Raw genomic sequence first — 22,141 nt, 5'->3', positions numbered from 1 at the left:
CTCCGCATAAACACACCGCAATGGCGTAATCCTTCTCGAAGTGTAGAACTGAAGCACTCCCAATTTGTTGATTTCCCCTCTCCAGTTCGTAGTTTTAGTGTTTGAAGCGATGGACGACGAGAGGAATCCCAAGCAGCGAAATTTGTTGGATGCTGAACAAGTTTAAAAAATGGAGATTGACATTTGTTTAGCTTTTTGTGAAATTCAGCCGCAAAATCAAATTTTACACCGATAGCTTCGATATTTGCAATGCAATTGAGTCCAACCCTTTGTACTGAGCAGTAGCCATAATCCATACACTTCTTTTTTTCTTCCAGATGAGAGCAAGTCAAAGTTACGTTATAGCAAGCACTTGGTGCGCACTCTTTTGCCAGGTTCATCAGTTTTCTTCAGCATCATGGCACAAACTCTTTAACCCAAGTGCACACACAGTTCTATTTATGTGCAACCAAAAATGTTTAACGTCTTTTTATACAAAAACTAAGTCTGCAAATTATAGCATACACAGTGTAACCCAAGTGCACATAGTCACCCCAAGTGCAAGCAATATGGCACACACTCATCCTTTACATTATGGCATATACATTTTTAAGTAAGTGCACACAGAAATATATAACATCATTATGGTTTCCGTGGATTCAATCTATTAGAATTTTTGCACATAATGGCACACACATATCAACCTAAGTGCATGCCAGTTCATGGTCATAATAATTCTACATACATATTATAGCACCCTCAATTTTACCCATGTGCACAACGCCATCTTTAATATATATCATCCTAGTTTACAGGGATTCAATCTATCAGTGTTTTTGCACATTATGGCACTCACGGTTCATTTTTGCACATTATTGAACTCACGATTCAACCTAAGAGCTACATTGTATTAGTAGTATCAATATGGCTTCCGCGATTACATTATATTAGTAGTTTTGCACATTTAGGCACACACAATGCAATATGGCACACATAGTGCAATATGTCACACACTCATCCTCTACGTTATGGCATTGACATTTTTACACAAGTTCACACAGAAGTGTATAACAACATCATGATTTTCGTGGATTCAATCTATTACAATTTTTGCATATAATGGCACACACGGATCAATCTAAGTGCACGCCAATTAATGGTCACAATAATATTACAATTATGGCACACATAGTGTAACCCTCGTGCACACCAACTTCTTGGTCGCCTTTCTGTGCAGAAACTAATTATGCATAGTATGGCACACACGTGAAACCCAAGTGCACACCATAGCGCAACACATCATCCTGGTTTCTGAGGTTTCAATCTGTCAGTACCACTGCACACTTTGGCACACACAGTATAACCCAGGTGCACACCAGCTTCAGTTTCGTCTTTTGCAGTATGTATTGCTCTTCGTCTATACGTCATAACACGACAATTTTCCCGAAAGCGCACACCGAAAGGCATAACATCATCATGGTTTCTTTGGATTTGAACTCTAAATTTTTTTGCACATTATGGCACATATAGATAAATCTAAGTGCACACCTGTACTATCAGATTGCATATTTGAAGATTCATTGACAGACCTGTTTGGTTTCATCGATAATGTATTTTATGATCTTGAGGCTGCTTATGCAATACATTAACTAAAAAGACAAGTTGATAAGAGTGTGTCAAAACATTAATTGGTGACTTGGTGTTAGTGGGCGGCGTTGGCCCAATGGAATGGACGTTTAGAAGTAGGACACAATTATACGGATGCATGCAGATTCATATGAAGCCAAACAACACTATAGTAAATATATGGATAATATTTGAATTCCACTCAAATATTAACATTATATTATTTAAATATTATACAATTTAAGTTCCACTGCAAATCATACGAATGCCCACAGATTCATAATCAATAGGACTCTTTTCTTATCTTGTCATCATCCTAAAATCTTGAAAAGAATCTAATTATAATATTTGATTTTAATCTTGGTAATTGGATTAAATTACACTAATATCCTTTCTAATTAATTGTGTTTAAAATGCACATAGAAATATTTAATTATCTAGACTATTGATTAAGCAAATTTGAATGGATTAGATTAGTTCTTAGGTTCCTACCTAACAAAGGGTTCTTACTTGAAGCCTCCCATATATATATATATATATATATATATATATATATATATATATATATATATATATATATATATATATATATATATATATATATATATATATATATATAAAGCTCGGTCTATTTTGTTTGAATATAAACTTCAGGTACAATTGATATTTTGTGTACTTTACAAATGAAGAAGCTAAATGTGTACAATATTGAATGTCGGAAGTGTAAGTCGGGCACGGTTCATTTCCTGGCCAAGGTATAATACGGAAGCAGTAACTGCAACAGCATTAGCTTAGGTTACCGTGTTATTTAAGTTTATTATCGTAAAAAACAAACATGATAGTGACAGTTTGTGTACTCTGTCATAATATCCATCACGCCTGTTTTTTGATATATATTTTAAAGCTCACGACATATTTATTATGAATACATAATATTATATGTCGCGAGACTTAATTGCGGATTGTTGGTCCCGAGAGGGTGGTGAGAAGTCTAGAGGGGGGGGGGGGGGGTGAATAGACTTCTCTAAATTTTCAACTTCTTTTAGAAAACAGACAAGGCAAATAACACTTTGGTAATTTCAACTCTAAGTAACAAGCATCAACAAGATAAACAACTTAGAGTGTGCAGCGGAATAGGTAGCGGTAAAGTGTTATGCTTAATAGTGCGGTGCTCAAAGAGAGATTCTAAACATGCAATACGTTAGAAACACTTGATATGGTTCAAAGATGATGTACGTAAAATTTGGCTTGCATGCAAACGTGGGAACTATCAAACCCAGACAGATAAAGATATGCGATAAATCGTAATTGGGTTAGTTCGCAGTTAGAATAAGCATGCACAAAATATATGAGCAGTAAGTAAATAAAGAGAGAGATTTATAGTGGTTCAGAGGTGGTGTAATCCTCCTTTCACTTCAAGGAGGAAATTCACTATTCTTCGATCACCCAGATACAATAGTGAATAAGTGTCCACCGACACTTCTTCGAGTGCTTCGCACAAAGCTACACTCCTCCAAGGTTTTTCGCAAGCTCCTCTTGTTACTCCGCCTTCCCGAGTACTTCGCACCAAGCTGTACTCCTACACCACGAGAACTACGCACAAAGCTACGCTCTCACAGGGTTTTCACAAGCTCCTCTTGTTACTCTGCCCTTTACAACGAGTGCTACGCACAAAGCTACACTCAACCAGGGTTTTTCACTCTCTCTAGTTACTCCGCCCTCTTTCTACACTCAGTAGAGAAGTTTACAAAGAGATAAAAATTTTCTCTCACTCAGACTTGAATTTAGTCGTGTATAGCTCAATATATTGCTTCTTGGCTGATTTGAGTATTGCTTGCTTTTCTCTTGCTTGTATATCTTTTAATCGATCAGCCGTGCTTGTCTTCGAGTCTGCTTGAGCAATTTATAGCCAATGAAAGCTATTTGCCCGTTGATCAACTTTCGATCTCGATCGTCCATTTTGAATTGTAGTTGATCAAATATTGTCAACTTGATCTGAAATATTAGGTAGAAGTCTTTTCTCCTTTTGTCAGATGATTTGAATATTTTGCCCGTTGCCGTGTCTTGAATTTTGTAGCCTCCAAAATTTGAATATGTTCGGCGCGACAAGCTTGATATTTCTTGTCCTTCATAAATGCTCTGACATGTCAAGTTGATCAAATAATTTATCTGCTGATTCTTGCTTGAGTATGAAACAATTTCTCCGTGAATCAGCCTCCTTCGAGCGTCTCCGGTTCCACCGTAAAAAGTTGATGTTCAGATGAAAATATATCAGATATTTTCTCCTTCATGATCCTTGTAAAACAATATATTGGAACCTCTGTAGAAACTTCATAGTTGTTCATGGTGAGATGCTCTGTTTCGATTTTATGCTTGGTCCACCATACTTCGTGTGTTTCTTCATCTGGTGCATGGCTCTTGTGAGACTTGTGCATTCACCTTGGTTAGTCTCCAGTTTACTTAGTCTCCAAGTATGGTCCACCATACTTGGTGTGTTTCTTCATCTGGTGCATGGCTCTTGTGAGACTTGTGCATTCACCTTGGTTAGTCTCCCAGCTAGTCTCCAATTTAGCTAGTCTCCCATATGGTTTAGATAGTCTCCAATACGGTGGAGATAGTTTCTCAAGCAACTGGTAAAAATGCTTCACTTGAGATTCGAACTTGGGATCATTTGGCATAGCTCACACGCATATCATCCAACTCCTCTAACATAGCTCTTAATGACTTATCCGCATCATAATTGTGTTAAGCTATAATCCCGCTTAACTTCTTAAAATAAATTATGATCTTCCAGACTTGTACATGGGTTGCATGATATGGGTGCACCATACTGAGTAGACTCAAACTTACTCAAATAGAATAAAATTGGGGACTACTTGATTTTTCAAAAAATACATTCGGCTCATCAAAATTTACAATTTATTCCTAACAAGGATCATTGATTTTTCGCAAGAATTAATTGCGGATCAAGTGTCATAGTTTGTACCTGCAAAAAGTTAAATAAATCAAAATTAAAATGAGTAAGACCGAATTGGTATATGTATATAAGATATATATGAATGTATATGTATATATGCAACTTACAGTTGGTATATTTTTTTTCCCCATTTGTTGGTTGAAATATAAAAAAACATATGAATGCGTGGGTTGTGTTTGGAATTTCCGAAGTTTGCCAACCCAAAGTAACAAGTATACATTGGTAGTTTAAACATGATAGAGGTTGTAGTGGGAGTATAGTGAACATCACATATTTATAGGCATTGAAAACGCATGTACCATTTGCGTTTACCATGCCTAGAATGCATTTCCAAGTTGCGAAATGTGTTGAAGTGGAATGTGAAAAAAGCGCAAGTACTAGTATGATATTTTTATTGATGAGTTTTGTGGTATTTTCAAATATTTAAAAACCTTTAAATATGATAAAACAGGTAAACTAAAAAACAATACGACGTTAAAGTATATATTACACAAATTGGAAGTGCAAACTGTTCACTGATCATCCTCAGTTGATGTATACTGCTCCCAACAATGACTCAACTATGTCTGCTAGGGCAATTGGAGGATGGCATAACGTGTTGAATGGAGTAGTCACAAAATTTAGTTGAAATTCATTGAGCACTTGGATTCACGACGAACTATTGGGTTGAAGGAAAAATTTTGAGCATGAGGTAGTTGGTAAAAAGAAAACAAATTACCCATACTAAATAATTTAAGAAACAATGGCGTGAAGAAAAAAAATTGTGGGTTTTACTCTAAATCATCGAACGCAATGTGGTATATATAGGCCAAATAAGAAGTCATGTTTCGAAAAAACACTAGGCAAAACGCAACTGGGCTTTGCGTTATTGTGTAAAACGCAAATGGGCCTTGCGTTATTGTGTTATTGTGTTAAACGCAAGTTCGATTTGCAGTTTCCTACTGATGGGATGGGATGGGACTTGTCTTGATGGAATGGGATGGGACTTGTCTTGATGGGTTGTCATCATGGCAGTCTGGGCGAAAATGCAAGTCCAACTTGCGTTTTGTGCATAGAATAACGCAATTTGTAATATCGTTCTTGAAATTTTACATTTTTTTTTTTTTGCGGATAGTAGTGTTTACACATTCGGCAAGTTGTCACACTGAGATTTTGTTATAATATGTTGTCAAACAAAAAAAGAAAATGAATTTTGAGATAAAAATTATTTAAGGAACGCATACAAATGTTTATTTAAATAATACATATATTCATGTTAATTTATTTTGAAAGTAGTTGTTTAAATTCTTCAACGATTGAATGGATTCTGAGCGCATGATCATTATTCGCACGTTCTAGTTCTTCTTCCATACGATGTAAGATTTCGGCATTGGATAATTTGTTAGTATTTGTTGTCGTTGAATTAGAAGTTGAACCGCGAGTTGAACTGCATGGGTGTAAATCCTGTTGTTGTTTGTCCCTGAATATGTTGAACGCTTTAACGGCGTCATCTTTGGAAGTAAATGATTTGTACAAATTGTCGCTATAGCGATGTACTTGAGCTTTTGCATCCTCCCAGTTGTCATAGATCCCTGGTTGTCGACCGAAAAACACTACATATGTCTTTCCCTAGTAATAAACATAAGGTTATGCACGAAGGGGTAATGCAAAGAATAGCTAATTAAAGGTAAAATACATACCATTGAATGTCCGTCTAAGAAGCTTGTTAAATGCTAGCGATGTGGTATAGTTGAGTGAAAAGTGGATGAATGATTTTGTGGGTATTTATAGGCGCAGAAGAATTTATTTCATTGGATTCAGCTGTACTTTACAAAAAATGTTACATCCAGTTGATGCCAAGTATTATTCGAGGTCGAAATTTACAATAGCAGCGAATTATACATTATAAAAACAACAATGAAATATATTTTACAAATAAAAATATATACATGAATGAAGTTGTGCTACAAAGATATTTTGTTGTATTTTTCCTGATTTTGAAGAAGCTGAAACGCTATTTGAGGTGCAACCCGAGGGCGTATATTCACCGAATAACAAACCACCTGATAGTGAGGAGTATGATTCGAAGATTTTTGAATCTGTCTCCAATTTCATATGGCGGAGAAATTTGTTTCAGAGAGGAGGCATTGGTCGCTTTCTTTTCCTCACTGTTCCTTCAGTTACGCGGATTACGTTCCAGCACCATACCAATCACCATTCACGAAATTTAGTTGAAATTCACTAAAACTCCAACTCAATTTCACTGTCATATAACAGTAAAACTAAATTGGGATGAGATAATTTAAAAGTAGAATACAAAGCCGACATATCATAAAAAAATGAAGACCTATTTCTATAAGACATATCAATGTAATGTAAAAGAACGATAGTTGAGTGTGTATGAGATGTAAAATGAAATGAATCGAAATATTTATAGGCAATGAGAAAATATAAAACGACAAACCGAATAGATGAATATAATATATATATATATATATATATATATATATATATATATATATAAATAGTTAGTAGATAATGGACAGCCCATGTGGGCTGTCCACTATCACATGGGCTGTCAGCAAAGCTGACAGCCCTATGGTCTCAAGGCTGTCACCTCGGTGACAGACTTGGTGATAGCCACATGGGCTATCAATTACTGACCAGCCCACGTGGCTGTCACATTGTTGACAGCCCAAGTGGGCTGTTAACAAAGTGACAAGACCATGTGGCCTTGTCACTTTTCGGACAGCCCAGTTGGGTTGTCACATCCCTGACAATCCACATGGGCTTGTCAGGGCGTGAAACGACGAGACCCAATGAATGGGTTTCGTCGTTTTGATTGTTTTTGGTGCATTTATTGAGCATCCTCATAGTTTTTTGGTGCATTTGGTGAAAGTTGTGCCTGTAAATTTTATTTTTTTTTTGAAGTTTCAGGTTAAGTAAAATAAATTTTGTGTGTATTAAAAATATATAAACGTTTTCTTTAAATAATATGTTTTTTAATTTGTTTATTTATTTTTTTCAGGTGATTCATTACGGAATGGAAGGTATGGATTTCAAATGTTTGTGCATTTAATTTTACTTGGATAACGAATTTTATATGTTCGATAATTTTGGTATTATATTATGTTTGTTTTTGTAGGTACAAACGTTCCGGTTTTGTTATGTTCTTCAACTACACATGATTATACGAATGATATTGACTTCAATATTGCTCCTCAAAATGTATTGTTTGTGTCAAAACAAGTTCATTTGAGGAACTAGTGACAGGGGTGAATAATTGTCTTCAAATTGATGGTGAATATGAGATTGTTAAAATCTGGGGAAAATTTCAGCAAAATCCATTGCAAGAGGGCGGCATTGTTTTTCCGTTTCCAATCAATAATAATCAGTCATATTTTTTGGGTACAATGTCTATGTTTTTCGTACCGATAGTAGTTTTTGTTAAACGGGAAACGTTCCCGTCCTCTACTATGAATTTAAGCGTTGCTCGCAGTCAGGGTGTTTTGGAATTGTACCGCAGTCAAATGTCGTTGGATCCACTAACGGTTAGCAGAGGGGCTACTGACATTGGTGGCACATCGCGTTCAACGTTGCCGCAAGAAACAGTGAATCATCAATTCGAAGACGTCCACAGCGCATCCGGTGCTTTTACCGACACCAACAGCGGGGATGATTATGACTTTTGGGAATCTTCTGGTGACGATGATGATGACTACGATCCACGTGAAGATATGTGTGATACTCCTTCGGAACAAATGATCGTTGAATCATCTTCCGCGCAAAAGAATAGTGTGAGTTCGTACGATGATTATCAAGCGTATGGTCATGGAGTTCAACCAGGAACTTCGTCCTTACATACTGGCATGGTATTCGACAGTTACGCACTGCTAAAGGCTATGGTGACACACCAGAATCTAAGCACTCATACACATTTCACGAAGTTGTGCAAAAGGGCAAAATACTGGAAGGCGGGTTGTTTGTATCCCGAACATTGTAGGTGGATGATTTCATCGGGCCAAATTTCCAACACGGAAAAGTGGGAGGTCAAAAAGTTTCACGGACAGCACACATGTCGGGTTGATTAAACGAAAGGGGGAGCGGACTACAACTTAACGAGCAAAGTCATCGCCGACTTCATTCTATCGAATATTGAAGGGGATCCCCAATACAAGATAAAATATATTATCAATGATGTTCATGCCAACTGGGGTGTGCGTGTTGGGTAGAAGAAGGCGTGGTACGCCAAGGTTCTTGCGTTGGAAAATTTGTATGGGAAGTGGGATGATTCTTACAATATAATGCCAAAACTTCTTCTCGCCTTACAATAAACGAACCCCGGATCTGTTGTTGATTTTGAACTAGCGGCCACACCCACTCCGAATGTGTTTGAGTTCAAGTACGCATTTTGGGCACTTAAGCCGGCACTCAACGGGTTTAAATATTGCTTGCCCATTCTTACCATTGACGGTGCACATCTTTACGGGGAGTACAAAGGCCATCTATTGCTAGCGGTTGGCTACAATGCTAACAAAGAGATCTATCCGGTTGCATACTCGATAGTTGACGCTGAGACCAACGATAGTTGGACCTGGTTCCTGAAATTGGTAGCAACACATGTGTTTGGGGATCTCGAACGCATATGCATTATTTCAGACCGCCATGGTGGGATTAACGTGGCATTTCGCACCCTGGATGAATTGCATGAGCCTCGGGTACAACGAAGATACTGCCTCCGCCATCTAAGGTCCAATGTAATGACGAAATTCAAGAACAAGGATTTAAACAATTTGGATTGGCAAGCGGGGTGTGCACTTGATGAGAGGGGTTTTAATGCGACGATGAGCACAATTCGGTGTGTTGATGAGGCAGCGTACAATTATCTTAACGAAATACCTCCGCGGTATTGGACTCTTAGCCATGATGGCGGTTTTCGACATGGTCTACTGACTACTAACAACTCGGAATCTTTCAACAACACGTTGAAAGGTGTTCGATTCCTACCCGTCACGACCATTGTTAAGGTGACATTGGAGAAATTGGCGTTGCAGTTTGCGGACAGACGAACAAAGGGATTGATAATGCATCAATCTGGTTTGCAATGGCCAAGGAAAATTTTAGACGAAATGTTGAAAAGGGATACATACAAGTTCCGCGCGAAAGTCAAAAAGCACGATGACGTTCAGGGGGTTTACGTAATTGCTATAGAAGGCGTTGTTACACCATCGGGCAGGCCAAAATTCGAAACCATTAACATGCATGAAGGATACTGTAGTTGCGGTCAATGGGCTATTGATGGATTGCCGTGCGTGCACGCTCACGCCGCTTCCCATTATGTGGGAAGAGTCCCTGATGGTATGGTCCCGGAAAAATTTTCCCTGCAAAATTATATTAAATGCTACGAAGGAACCATAATGCCTCTGTTGTCTGAAGAGTATTGGCCATTGGTACCTTACAAGGTCTTGCCACCGCAAGCTGTTTCCCAAAGACATGATAGGCGCCCCAGTAGAAGAATTCCTAATGAAATGGATCTGGCCGGAAGAAGATGTGGCATTTGCCGATCAGCCAACCATGATGTTAGACGATGTGTGCACGTTCAAAGCGATTGTCGTGAATAGAACGATCACGCTCTATGAAACTGATTTCATTTGAGTTGTAATTATGTCCTTCCACCATTTTTTTTTTATTTACTGTACTGTTTCGTTTGTAATGTTTTTCGCCAATATTATATTCCGCATGTTGGGCTTTGTTTACTTTATCGGTATTAAAAATTTTATTTCTGTAGTTTACATATTTGTTATATTATTTAATTAATATATTCCAAAGTTTGACACCCCAAAGGGGGATGTCACGATCGACTCCCAACCAAGTGTGACAGCCGATTTGACTGTCACAATAAAGGTGACATGTGACAGAAAGTACCGGCCGTCACATCATAGAATATAATATATATATATATATATATATATATATATATATATATATATATATATATATATATATATATAATTTTATTTTATTTTCATTTTTCGACCTTTCGTTATCGTATTTTTGATGAGTATATGTGAAGACTGGGTAATGAGAAAATACGCATACTATATAATAAAGATTTATGCTCCGAAAAGTTACAATACAATTACGTTCCACAGGGGGTCGCCTAGTATTGCGAGATGGCCTCCGGCGTTGATAGTGTACGAGTGTTGGTTCGTTGTCTTGCGAAGGATTAACCACTTGAGATTGATCCAACAGTTCGTCAGCGGCAAACAACTCCTGTATAGAAGGGTGGTCAAATGGCGCGTTAGACAGCGCATGAGAAGAGCTGGGCATTTCACGTCCACCGTGTTCAGGTATTTCATGGGAAGATTCTCCGGCCTCAAAATAAGGCAATGACATATATGGAGTAATCATCATGTTGGGGGAATGTGGTATGGGAAATTGTTGTACTTGAAGTTGTGTGGTATCGCCCATATATTGCGTTCCAAATACATCTTCTTCCTGTCCGGCAGGTTGCTGTTCTTCCTGATGCCCGCCGCTGACATCATCGCCGTTGAAGTTCATAGGTGGAACTTCCTGACGACGATGACCCCCCTGAGCTCGGCGACCGCGCCTGTTCACATCCCTTCGTCTGTCAAGGTGTCGAACTTGCTGAAAAGACTGGTAATATATTTCCTCGTAATTCTCAAGCCGAGGGAAATCCATGAGGTAGCTAAAGTTTAGCCGATTTAGTTTTGCGCGGGCTATTTGTTGCACTTCATTCATATATTCCCCGATCTCTCCGTGCTCCGCCGCAATTTCACCAACAATGCTGATGTGGCGCAAAGCTTCCACCTACGCATAATTTAATTCTTTGGTAAGGAAGTGAAACACATAAACCCAGCAAAAAAAAAAAAAATTAGTGTGGAGAAGTTGAGTGGAACCGTCGCCGCATATGACGGTGATGTCTGCATGTATCCTTCCGTATGTTGATGTTCAGGATTTCCAATCACACGCCTTCCAACCCTGTAGAACCAATGTTCGTAGGCCAAATTACAATATGGACCTAACGGGGCATGTGGGGCAATGGCAACCAAGTTATTGTAACGATTCTCCCAGACTGCAACATGTAATTGGTGGTGAGTTGCCCAATCATTAATCTTGGAGCGACCATCAAATTTGTGCAAATGTGGATCGTACTGAACATGGTCCGGGATGTCTTGGTATCCCCCAAACTGTCTTATGACCCTATCTGGATAATGCCACTCGACGGCGTAAAAAAATAATAAAGGAACACGTGCCGTCCAAATTAGCTGTCCCTCCCGAGAACAAAGTGGCAACGTGTCAACATTGTATGGCATCCAAACAAACTACATGGAAAAAAAATGAATTACATATTACGTAGAGTCAAACATGTATTATATATATATATATATATATATATATATATATATATATGTATACGCGTTCACCTAGACAAGAATATATATTTGATGTGCATACGTTATCAGATTGACATCGATCAAATAAATCCCGGTATGTCCTGTAGGTGTGGGTTGATGTAAATGTCCACGTGTGTCGACAATGCCACCTAAACACGAAAATTGTGGTTACTTTATATTTTACGTATTTAGTAATGCGCAAAAATGCATACCGTGCACCATAAGGTCCATCATTGATGTTGATGGATGGAATAACGTTACAAGGGCGTGTACATGGCAAACGCTCCCATGCCCACAACTGCAACAGGGTTAGGCAACTCCCAGCGATAGAATGCTCAAAATTAGCTGCACGGCAAAGTGATCTGTAAAGGTATGCGAGCACTGCGGATCCCCAACTATATTGACCGGCAGTAGAAAGGTCTTTTAACATATCTAGTAAATATAATTTTATTTTATTCCTGGTGGTTTCAGGAAATAAGAACCCACCCATAAATAACATAATAATGCCACGCACATATTGTTGTAACGCTTCAGCATTTGCCTCATCAATGTTTATGGCAGCCACGTGCGCTTCTAGTACGACCTTATTTAATAGGCTGCCAGAGAAAGCATCCTTGCTGAGAGGAGTAAAACCTAAGAACTGTTGGATTTGGAAAAAAACGTTCAGGTTGAGTTCTTTCAGTATTACCAACTACTGATCGTCCATCAATTTTTAGTCCTAATAGGACTTCCACATCTTGTAGGGTAATTGAGACCTCTCCAAACGGCATATGGAACGCATGTACCTTAGGCCTCCACCTCTCGATTAATGCACTGATAAGGTGGTGGTCGAGTTTCATGTTACCAAACCGTGTCATTATCCGGAAAAAACCAGATTCCCGTAACAAATTCTCCACACGTTCATTCAGACTCATGTTTTGAAACGCAGCACCCGCATAACGCACACATGACAACTGCGCTGTGTAATCAGGATTTACCCATCCGACTCGGATCGATGCAATTGTTGGTATGTTAACAAGGTGGGATCAATTGGACCGGGATGTAGATAATTTCGCCTCATTTTTATGAGTTGTGTTTCAAATTCCGAATTTAGAGATTTATGTGTGCAGAAGAAGAGAGTTGGGGTTAAATTTTACCACATTTACATCCGGACACTATTTATATATGCAACATTTTTTTTAGTGAAATGGTAACTGACGTGACCATTTAAAAGGTCACGTCAGTCAAGTGTCTCATAATGGCATGCGTACAGACGCATGCCATTATGAGACACAGCACCGACTGCCGTGTTGACTGGCGCGCTGCGTCAGTCAACACGGCAGTCTATGCCATTGACTGACGCAGCGACTGACACGCTGCGTCAGTCGAAGTGACCAGCCGCTCACTAAAGCGTTGGTCACGTCGCATTGAATATCATGACTGCAAACCAGTCACGCTATTCAATTGTTTTTAAAAACAACAACACCATTGGAATATTTGTGATTTAAAATATAAAACAATACTTATGAATTAAAAAAATTTAACGGACGAAATTACAATAAACCACCTCAAAGAAAGAACACATTTAACAACATAAAAGATAGTTTATTATTCGAGTATAAACTGTTTTTACAATTAGTTAGGTAGGTACAGTATATGAAAGATATTCACGTACGATTGTGGCCAAAATACATTTTCAGGACTATCTTAATCATCGATGACCAACTGCAACTCCATGGGCTTCAGTGACAGCGGTCATATGATATATATTTTTTAGCAAACAACAAGAAAGCAATTGACTCCCTTGTTATTTGCGAATAAGTTTCAATTCTCACGACATATTTAATACACAAAAAAATATGTCGCGAGAATTAAATGGGACCCATTCTTCATTCGCGAGACTTAAATGAGACTCAATTCACGTACTTTGTACCTACAAACAAAACCAAACACATGAGAACCAATAAATACTTTCATATATTTATGCACATACATACTTATAAATTTTGTGTACTAACCATGTATGACATTTGTTTTGCGATGAAGGGGTTGAAATATGAATAACCTGATGTGATTGCGTGCAATGTGATGGGAATTTCGAAAATTTGCCATCTCGCAGTGAAAACTATATGTTGCTGCTATGCGACTGATGTAGGGTTTTGTCCCACTTATTTATAGGGGTGTCATGCAAAACGCATGTGGAAGTTGCATTATACTTTGCTTCACTAACTTTTTACGACTACAGCTAAAACGCAACTCATAATTGCGTTTTTGTACCAGAACGTGGGTGGTTGAGCAATGTCGCAAGGCACAAATGAGAACAAACGACTACAAATTCACATTTTATTTGGTTTTAGGTATTTTATTTAAATTAACTTCGCTTCATTCTTGCTACTGTCCGTAGGATTTGTACACATGAGTAAGTAAAATGCCAAATACTAATTTCATTCACATACTACATCACATTACAGACAACTTCTATACAACTTCTTCATTGTTTGGGTTCAGTTGTGACTATCAAGAAATTAAAAACTGTACATAAAACATGGCATGCCCACCACAAAACGGTACATTCAGTGGTTACTACAATGGTAAAACATCTACTAGCATTACAAAGTACGTCGTACAATATAACATAATGGGAAAAATTCTACAAATATATGAAATGGGTTCAGTTGTGACTACAATTGACACCCATTCCTAAATTTTTTAAAAATGAATACTGGCTAGGATAATTGGTGCAAAAGAAGACCAACAAAACACAACCAGCATCATTTACATAAAAATTTATTTATATAAATTTCGCGACAATTTTACAATTTAACAATAAAATATGTCGCTAAATTTAGTTGAAATTCATCAACAAATCGCGAGAATTAATTGAGGCCCAGTGAAACGCTATTCCTCCATGGAATTATGGCTACAAAAGAAAACAAAAAAAAAAATTTGTACATTAGAGAACAAATATACACAATATAAGTATATTTATACATATATATAGATGTCTGTGTGTGTGTGTGTATATATATATATATATATATATATATATATATATATATATATATATATATATATATATATATATATATACATACATACATAAACTAAATTCTTACCGTAATTGTTTTCCTTTTTCCTTCAACAAAGTGGATACAACACATAACACTAACTTTAGCATGCTTACGTATTCTATATTGTGGGTGTGTTGCGTACTCTACGTACAGTACACTTCAGGGGTGATATAAATTTGTGAACAACGCAATTGGTAAGCACATTTATAGGAAAATGGTGAAAATGCATGGTGGACTTGCGTTTTCAAGGAAAACGCAAGTCACACATGCGTTTTCAGTGACACTTGATCTGGTAACCAAACCAGGTGATCACGCCATGATTAACCAAACTATACAGCGCAATATGGGTTCGCATTATATATTTGGTCTAACACGAGGCCACCATTATACTGCTTAGTTTATCGTCCTCTACTACACATTCTAGCTCGCCTTCATTATTCTCTCTTAATAACAAATGGATCTTTTTGATGATTTTGAAATACTTCCTGGAGGTACTTCCAACTTTGGTCATCGTCTGCTGTACCATGCAATAACCATTCATGGAAGGAAGCTACTGTATGCGCATGTTGATCGCAGGACATGCAATACTTTTGTATGTTATCCAACTCGTGGTTGGGGACGATATCTATTGATGTTGGGTATATCAGTACCCGAATCACGGATCTTTGCAAATAAAGATCAAGCAGAACGATATGCGCTAGTCATATTTAAAAGTCTACGACAAATCTACTACCCTCCACGTAAGCTTTACCCGATTACCCGATGTTGGTAATTAAGAAACCCCCTATTTCCCTACAATTATCTTAATATGCATGTATTTGATTTTGTTAATAGCTTGCAACGATATAATGCATATGCCTGATGTGAGTGACTATGCTACAACTTGGTTTACCATCCAAGTCTCATTTGAACTACCCATGTTAATATGTTACCAATATAGTTTTACCGTATATCGACGTGGTATGACTACTATCTTTCTAACATGTTCCATATGATTGTACATTAGAGAATTCCAAATTCTATGCATCGACATCTAATTCAACATCTTACGACAAAAGCAATACTATGGCATCATAGCGCATGGATTGAAGTTTGGGTAGAAGATATGCAATTTACAACGGGAATTAGCGAATTTAAGATAGAAAATGATTTATACCCTGGAGACATTGTCTTATTTCGACATACAGATTACTTCATTTTCGAATGCTACTTGTTTAGCGTCGACTCATACAGTCCAACGAGAGAATTTAATCAATTTGGCCGCAGAAGAAATACTCGACGGTTCGATACTGGTAACTTTACAATTTTATCCCTAAACGTCTATGGAATATTTGAATTTTACATACTAAAACTTACGTTCGAATTATAGTGTCCATCAATGTGCCAGCACGGTTAGCAATACCGCCAACATATGACTTTGATCAATTAGAGCGTTGTAGATCTTTATATCACAATTTCGGTACGCTTTTCGCGGTAAGACTCACTTACGCAGTCTAAACCCTAACTTAGATTCCTTATCCAGTACTAACAATTCTATTCTTTCTTCAATATAGCGTGAGCAGTTGAGTGAATTTCTCCAAGACTCCATCGAAGTCGATGGGCCCCTCATATTCGTCCTTGGAGATAGAAAACTAGAACTCTACTACGACTACACTTTAGTATTCCATGACGAACAGTGGGAGCAAATATATGATCATTTTCAGTTAGATGGGTGTGACCGTGTTGTGTTCTTCAATGTCAACCAACATATTATACTCTTGCTACCAATTGCTATCGCCTGCAACGTAGAGAAGATTTATCCATGGTCAATCACTACCATATTATCGAGAATGAATATGGCGAAATTCATTAGTTATCGACGTCAATGTAATGATTTTCATTAATAAAACAATCTGCTTAGATGCACAACGTTATGATACCTGTTCTATACTTCCTGTAATCACTGTCTGTTTTCTCATCTAACATTAACCCTCGAAATCACTACCACTCTTAAATAATATTATTACTTTACATTATTTATATTGCACTGTTAAAATTAATAAATCAGACAAATCGAGCCTGTTTGTGAAGAAACTTACTTAAGAGAAACGCAACTGGGCCTTGCGTTCTCAAGCCTTGTTTTGACTAAAACGCAACTCTTACATGTGTTTTCAACAGTACATGCCTGACAGATTTAACTGGCTGCTGATTTAACTGGCTGGGGCCTGGGCTATGGGCTGTCAAGAAATAATGGACTTAAGAAAACGCAAGTCTTACTTGCGTTTTCAACAGTCCATGGCTGACAGATTTAACTGGCTGCTGATTTAACTGGCTGGGCCTAGGCTATGGGCTGTCAAGAAATGATGGACTTAAGAAAACGCAAGTCTTAATTGCGTTTTCCACTGTAGATGGCTAACAAATTAAACTGGCTGGGCCTAGGTTAGGCTATGGCTGTCAAGCTATGGACTGTCAAGAAATGATGGACAAAACAAAAACGCAACTGGGACTTGCATATTATGGCAAAACGCAATACCCAGTTGCGTTTTCTGATGCCGGATGGGACGGGCCTGGCCTGCTGGGCTTACTGATGGGATGGGACGGAAAACTGACTTATGAAAAAAATGCAACATGGGCCTGCGTTCTACGACAAAACGCATGAGCCACATGCGTTTTAACGTTGTTTTCAAAAAATAAATTAAAGCCATAACTTCTCTATATATATATAGCTGCTACATTTCGCGGATTCACAATCAAACCCAAAATTTTTTTCCTACATACCAATACTTCTGTTCTCTATTCTATATGAGATGGGAAGTTTGTTTTCTTTATACCAACTATCTCATGCTCAATATTACATCCCAACATTTTATCATATTAACTCCAATGCCAAAAGAATTCCAACTAAATTTCGCGACTTGGGTTTCCGTTTAAGGGGTTTGCCCATATTTGCCGCCGTAGAGCTCTACCCAAAGGAAGATTAATGTCTTCCGTTACAGACTCTGTATTTCCTTGAAGAGCCATCTACGATCCGGCATGGCCAGATAGCAATGACGGTTGATCATGTACTACCTAAAGAGGAAGTACACCAGAGCAACTTAGACTTGCGTCTGGCCAATTAGACCAATTGGGTCAAGCCCTCCAAAACACAAAAGAGGCCAACATCCCGAGCTGTGTTTACGACTCCTTGCTTTTGCAGTAGAGAAATTCGAATTCACTCACTGTACTTTTAAATGTTTGGATATACGATGAATATCAATTGTATTTTTTTTTTCGGTTACACCGCAAGCCTTTTGACATAATTCCGTAATTATATTTTTTGTCGTCATAATCAATATCCTTCCACTCGCATACGGCTAAGAAGATACGTCAACATTCCAAATCTTTAAAAACTACATTCCACTAATAATCAACCGTTAAACTATTTGGCTAAATGAATTTTGATAAAATATTAATTGTCACATAGCTGGCTACACTCAAATTAGATTCAAAGTACTACGTCCTTACAATTTATGGAAATTAGATTTCACACTAGTCAACTTACCTTCACTGAATTTGCAGATCAACCTACTAAATCGATTCACTTTTTTAAACATCTAAATCTATAAACTTCATCTAACCAATTAAAATTACAACAAAAACATATTGCCATTTTTCAACACATGTGAGAGGAATTAAGCCTTAGCCAAACACAATTACAGATGCATGCTCACCCACCTGACCTAACACATCTTCTATTAACATTAGCGCATTGTTTTATACTTATAGTAAACCAACATAAAGCCAAAAATCAAACTTCAATAGATATGAGAAAATTCAAACCTTGGCCAACAACATATTCAAACGCATACTCACCCATCTAACCTAACACATCTTCTATTCACAATTGCTCATTTATTAATACTTATAGTAAAACTCCATAAACCCAAATATCAAATTTACACACATATAAGAGGATTCGAACCCTAACAAACGACATATTAAAACACGAGTTCAACCAACTAAGCTAACACATCTCTTTTTACCAAATGTTCCTTTTTTTAATACTTATTACTCTGCTACTTATACTAAAATTATTTCAACAATACACTACGCAGCTGACAGTTGCGTTCCTGACATTGGCCGGAAAAATCCCCGAAAAATTACAAAACGCAATTACAATTTGCGTTTTACGTATTCAACTATAAACGCATGTGCGTATTCCGTTTTGTTGTTTTCGCAAGTTGCCGGAGAGCGCCGGTGTACAAAACCAGTAAATGCAACTCACTATTGCGTTTTACGTATAATACGTGAAATGCAAAATTAACTTGCGTTTTCAGCGATACCGTATCTCCTTCAAAAACGTGTTCCGGTAATGCGCTATACGTATACGAATACGTAAGCGCAACTCGTAGTTGCGTTTTACTCCCAACTGAGTTTTGCACATTCATGTAAAAAAAAAAAAAAAAACAAAAAAACAAAAAAGGCGACACATTTGTGGAAATAGCGGCCTTTGACCGCATATTTCAGTCTTTTATCCAAGCAGTGGATCATGGTGCACTATCAGTATAATACCATCGGCAAACAAGGTCCTAGTTTGCAACTAAGGGCAGTGCATAAAGCCGCATTACCTCCATCCAAGAACATTCAACACGAACTACAGAATCTCAATCGACCTGGCTGTACATCCAAAGAGGAATGGCAAAGTGTATGTGCATACATCCTGTATTTGCATGTATAGATATTGGTTCGATATAGGAGACAATTATTCATCAGTGTAAGTCACAGGTAATGATATCAATATTCTATGGCAGTTAGTCTACTTATAAAATACTATATATATTCTTAGGCTAAAAGGATTCTAGTAAGGATACCATTCGATCACAAAATTAAGAATACCCAATATTTAGACCTTCACCACAATAAATAAGGAATGCAAACTACTGGACCTCACACTGCTCTGCCAGGATCTACAAATGATAACTCTGCATTGGAGTCGAGGGTTATGCCACTGATGTCAAAGTGTAGACTCTAAATACCAATATACATATTCAGAAAATAAAGTCAAATAAGACCACTCTAGTGACTTGAGTATGTAACCACTGATGTCCAGCAATGAGTATGTAACCCTTGACAGGCACCAAAGGATAGTGAAAAAATGAACACACAAACTAAACACAATACTTAAATTGTATTTCATGCACAGGATGACAAGAATAAATCCACAACATTATGCATGACCAATATAGCTTATTTCCACGGAAAATTTAGCACGCACGGGATGAAGACAATCAATTCAGGATCGCCCTCATTGCTCTCTCCAAGTAACCCCATGACAACAAAATTGCATCTCAATAAATGAAGGTCGTATGTAACAAAAGCTCACAACAATTTTATTGTAAATTCCAATGATTAAACATAAATAGAAGGAAAAAGAAACTAAACAATTGCTAAGATCTCAGTGAATCCAATAGACATAAAACACAAGATGCACACTATACACACAAACACACACAAAAGAATAATCAAAACATAAAACACCAGCGGGCAAACTCGACGGTAGAGAAATTCATAGTTTGGAGAATAAGCAATTGTTACCAAACTAAGTGTTATCAATTTAAAGAAAAAATAGGGTATACATCACCTTCAGATTTGGGGATTTTCAAATCCCAAATCATATTAACACGCTCCAGATCGCACTTTACAGAGAGTTAGTCTCAAATTTCATCCTGGAAACGACGAAGTTGGTTATCGCGACTGCATCCGATCAACAGAGCGATTGAAAAAAAAAAAAAAAAAAAAAAAGGAGCTCCGATATCAATTACACACAAGATTAATGAGAGGGAACCGAATTACTTCCGTATATTATATTCATTTGAAATTGGAAATTGGAAATTGGTACCAGACAACAAAACATATCTTCCGTATATTATATTCATTGGAAATTGGAAATTGGTACCAGACAACAACACATATCTAATACGGAGTATCTAATATCTAATACTTCGACATTAGTGTAGAAGACTAATACATCCTCTTCATCTTCCTTTCATCATCAACTTCTATATACGCTACATTACAAAATATAGAATGTGTTTCCCTCGTACTTCGTCACCTCCTATATAAAATCTGATGAACCATGGAACTTATCACCTCCTACCTCATATCTCACCTCCTAATCTCCTAACAGAAGCGTGATCAATTTCACAGTGGCAACCACGAAGGAGGAGAACACAGCTATCCAATGCTCTGATCGTACCGCTCTGATACCAACATGTAGATAGAGAAGTCGTTGATCAATCTCAATAGTTCGACAGAAGGGTACTGAATCCTCTCAAGCCCTACCACACTTCTTCTCGCAACTGTAACCGCGTCCCTAACCAAGTGGCATATCAAGGGGCGGGCGTCGTCCGTCAGAGGGGCCTTAGCAAGCGCAACTGAAAGTCCAAACGCACCAGAGACGCAACTGAAAGTCCAAACGCACCAGAGACGCCAAGCACGGTTACAGAAGGGACTTCGCTGACCAAGCGGCTTATGGGGAGGGCGCCGTCAGGGGAAGATGATGGAAGGAAGAGGATGTACTTAAAAGTTTAACTTTATCTTATTTTTATAAATTTATACATCAAAAGTTAAATTTATAAAATAAGTATTGGTAATTATATTTTTTAGATTGAAAACAGAAATCGAAAATAAAAATAGAAAATGAAACATTGGGAAAGAAAACTAAACTAAGATTATTTTTTTTTAAAAAAAAAAAACTAAGATTTTTAAATTTTATTTTTAATTTATTTTTATTACATTTATAAAAATCTCATTAAATTAGAATATGTGAAATTTTAAAAATATATTATTTCATCTATAAAATTTCATTATTTAATGTTATATATATGTTGAGCCTATAATATATAACATTCTTTCTAAGATATATATATATATATATATATATATATATATATATATATATATATATATATATATATATATATATATATATATATATATATATATATATATATATATATATATATATATATATATATATATATATATTAGAACACCATAAATAAATACAAAAAATTTGATACCCAATTTGACAAGAAACAATATTATTCTTTTTGATAAACAAGTATTAAGAAAAAAAAAACATAATTTTTTTT

General features: G+C 37.0%; 1 long non-coding RNA gene across 1 annotated transcript; it reads right to left on the bottom strand.

Annotated features, from left to right (window-relative positions):
- Window positions 1–179: 179 nt before the first annotated feature.
- LOC109179788 lies at window positions 180–20,208 on the bottom strand. The gene is made up of 3 exons (XR_002053972.1): window positions 20,113–20,208; window positions 14,856–14,862; window positions 180–191 (listed from the first exon to the last, which is right to left on the bottom strand). It is a non-coding gene; the product is annotated as an uncharacterized LOC109179788 (long non-coding RNA).
- Between the last annotated feature and the right edge of the window lie 1,933 nt (window positions 20,209–22,141).

This window comes from Ipomoea nil, unplaced genomic scaffold (assembly GCF_001879475.1).
Source record: "Ipomoea nil cultivar Tokyo-kokei standard unplaced genomic scaffold, Asagao_1.1 scaffold0980, whole genome shotgun sequence".
In the NCBI taxonomy this organism is placed as follows: Eukaryota; Viridiplantae; Streptophyta; class Magnoliopsida; order Solanales; family Convolvulaceae; genus Ipomoea; species Ipomoea nil.
Note: the sequence above shows the minus strand (reverse complement) of the source record. Positions and strands in the feature narration are given on the sequence as shown.